The following is a 3,741-nucleotide window of genomic DNA, read 5'->3' on the forward strand; positions in this document are numbered from 1 at the left end:
AACACGAAGTAATCTTCATTCCTACAGATAGAAATTTACTTTACAAATCTGGTACCTCACCCTTTTGTGTTTGCCGATCAGTTCGAGAGTACTAATACGGGCCCATAATCATTCCCGTATGATATAGAATCCATGGTATTCGCGTCATGAATCGCTCCGTTTCCAGAAACCAATCGATTTGTGCGGTGCCCGTGATGCTCGCTCCAAGCTCACTCCAATAGGATGGAATAGATTAAGAGATCAAATGGAAATCAAAAGATGCTTAATCAAAAGATGCTTAATCAAAAGATAGAAAATTGTCTAATCGAATGAACAATTAGCCAATGATTTTTTTCTGTTTTGTCCTATTCAAGTTGTATTCCACGAATTCGATAGAAAGGAGATTGACGAGTCGGTATGAGCCTATCCGTATCACTAATTACTACTTGAAGAGGAACCTATTTTAAAAGGATCAGAGCTTCAATTTGATCTTCCGTGATTAGTACCTCATCACATAGGCCTTGGACCTGCTCATGGAACCACTGAGAGTCATGTTTGCAATACGTACCTGAACGATTCACACGAATTCCCATTTCTTTAACAAGTATTTTAGTAATAGAGGCTGCATGGGTCGCATCCCCAAAAACTACTGCATCCTTTCCACCCAGATTCTGGCAATCAATAGATTTTGAAAACCAAGCTGCTTGTGAAACAAATTTAGTTTGATTCCCGATGTATGACTCAAAATCAACAGTCGTTTCCGACAAGATGGGAGCCCAAGCATTGATATATTCCTCAATCTGTTTTATGAAATCGGCTATATCTAAGATTCCCATTGGAGTGGTTGATATGTAAGGCATCCCAAACTCTTTTTCTGATAGAACCGCTGTCATTAAGCCCGCTTCACGGTAAGGAACTGTATTAAACCAAGCTCTCGGTAAATCCTTTAGATCCCCCAAAGATCCTCCTTCTGGAATTATTTGGTTGACCAAGATCCCCAAACTTTGCAAGAGACGTTTCAATTCACGACAATCATGTTGATGGTGGAAACCCAACGTAAAAATTCCTATAATATTTGCCGAAGGTGCATCGGTTACAAATCGGCTTAATGTGCCTTGCTTACGAGCTTCAATTAAATAATGGCAAACTATTTGTTCCAAGGTTCTATTTGCTGCTTGGAGTTCATTGACTCGATAATGATTAACATCTGCAAGGATTACATCTGACGTGGAAGAGATCGAGGCTCTATCCACAAAATTTTGCAAATCTTCTTGTAATATACTAGAGGTACACATAGGTGTCGGGACAATCAAATCGGGACGTTATTCCTCATCTTTTCGAGTTATATTATTAATAACCTTTTCTTGGGATCCACGTGCTAATACGTGGCGGTCCACTACACTAGCAGTTACCGGTGTAAAATCTCTCTCCCTTTCCAACATGGAACGCATTACGTTGAAATAGTCGTCTCCGAGGGGAGCATGCATTACAGCATGTACATTTTTGAAGGAACTGGCTACTCTTAGAGTACCAATATGGGCGGGACCGGCATACATCCAATAGGCTAGTTTCATACCAATTCCTCTATTTATCTTTCTATCATTTCATAGAATTTTCCTGCATCGCATCGTACAAGGACCCATTGCTGTATCCAGCCCAAAAAATCGTCTTCATCAAAGAAAGGGGTTTTCTTTGAAAAGGAAAAGGCAATAGTATAGTTAAGTTAAAACCGATGCATTGTGACTCTAGGATTTTTTCCCTTTGTTTTCCATTCATTCCGACCTATCTTCCCTTTGTTCAACCCATGGTTACTCCGTGGAGCGCGTTTGCCAAATAGCAGATTCTGGGACGAAAGGATTCGAACCTCCGAGTGACGGGACCAAAACCCGCTGCCTTACCACTTGGCCACGCCCCACAATTGGTTGGTACATTAAGTATCTTACAAATTTTCTTCTATGTCAACCTATTTTTTCGATTTACAATTTTTTCTATCTTGATTTCGGAACAATCCTACCTTGTACGAAAGTAAGAAAGAAGAAGGGGGATTATCTTACTAAATCGTAAAAGACTAAATCGTAAAAGAAACAATCCACTCTAAACATTTTTTTATTATAATAGTATTGATGCAAAAAAAGAAGGGGAGAAACAAATAGGTGTCCTTATCCATCCTATCTACTAGAATGACAAATTGTGTAATAGTATGTATTTAGTGATTAACCAATCACCCTGTCAAAAGAGAATTTTTTGTCACTGGAGAATGAAAATGCTAGTTCCGTCAAATATGTATCTAGAGGGTTATCTTCAATCGAGTAATGCTTTTCTTGCAAAATTACCAGAAGCTTATGCTATTTTCGATCCAATTGTGGATGTAATGCCAGTCATACCAGTGTTTTTTCTCCTTTTAGCTTTCGTGTGGCAAGCTGCGGTCAGTTTCCGCTAAGGAATCATTCCAAGAATTGGAATTTGAAAATTCTCTTCTTTGACTAATTGATTAATTCTTTTCTTAGTTGTTTCTCCTCTTTTCTTCCTTTTGTTCCCCCTTTTTTCTTCCAGATCAGCACCAAATGGGTTTAAGTGAAAAAAAAAGAGTACTTTTTTTTTTTTGAAAAACGAAGATTGTCTAACAAAAGATTCTTTATCCTTGAAACGACTCTTTCATCAAGTTACTAATCTTTTTTTTTGTGATCCCTCCTTCAGGTTCAAGAATGGAGTGAAAAAGAGGTGGTGCAAAGATACGGTATATATCCCACTCTATAATCATAGTTACGATCAGGAGATTAGGTCATGCTTACTCTTAAGCTATTTGTCTATACAGTAGTTATCTTTTTTGTTTCTCTATTCGTTTTTGGATTTCTATCGAACGACCCTGGGCGAAACCCTGGTCGTAAGGAATAAATCTATCCCATAAGGATATTTTCAAATTTGATGTAGTTAATAAATCATTTCCTTCTTGGACGAGAAAAAGTGGGAGAGAGAGGGATTCGAACCCTCGGTACATACGAAATGTACAACGGATTAGCAATCCGACGCTTTAGACCACTCGGCCATCTCTCCGTAAAGGAAAAAAAAAAATAACTTCTTGCAATTTACCATGAAAATCAGGTGTAAGTCTATAGGAACGGTAGCTAAAAATTGATGTATTTGGAAACTCACAATAGAACACGTTGGATCAAATTCTAAAAAAAAATTCCTTGGATTTCCCCCAATTTTTTGATAATAAAGGAGGAATTCAAAGATATTCATTCAAATTATGATATTGATTGGTTATTCATAACTGGAGCCAGCAGGGTTTCTCGGCCCAACCAAAAATGTGGGCCGGGCCATTTTTCTGTCAATTTCAGAATTGATTAGCGATACAATGAAAAGCCGAGTCTTGCGGCTAAAAGACTTGTTCCGAAAGCACTAATGAGAGCCAAAATAATTTCGATGTCCGAGACTGGTGCCATTGAATCAGAATCCTCCTATTCATTACTTCTCTTTTGAAGAGCGGGGAACGACATGAAAAGAACACACGAGGTTCTCTCTCAAATGTTCGTGAATTGCTTTCCTTTCGTTCATTCTACCAGTCTTTATTACTCGTGGCTATACAAGATTGGATCCTATTTAGTCCAGAAGGGCTCATGTGAGCCTAATAGAAGAGACGGGTGAGAGAAAAGGAAAGAATGGTTCTAATTCAAAAAAATCTTGAGAAACATTTCTGAATACATTAGTAAGGAAAGATAATGAATCTAGAAATTGTTGCACAGCTGACTGTTCTGACGT

At 38.2% G+C, this 3,741-nt stretch overlaps 1 non-coding gene across 1 annotated transcript; it reads right to left on the reverse strand.

The window, feature by feature from the left end:
- Positions 1–2,945: 2,945 nt before the first annotated feature.
- TRNAS-GCU (transfer RNA serine (anticodon GCU)) lies at positions 2,946–3,033 on the reverse strand. Its single transcript has one exon. It is a non-coding gene; the product is annotated as a tRNA-Ser (tRNA).
- Positions 3,034–3,741: the final 708 nt, after the last annotated feature.

This window comes from Lygodium microphyllum, chromosome 14, assembly GCF_053477565.2.
Source record: "Lygodium microphyllum isolate KBCC chromosome 14, Lygodium_microphyllum_v1.1.10, whole genome shotgun sequence".
In the NCBI taxonomy this organism is placed as follows: domain Eukaryota; kingdom Viridiplantae; phylum Streptophyta; class Polypodiopsida; order Schizaeales; family Lygodiaceae; genus Lygodium; species Lygodium microphyllum.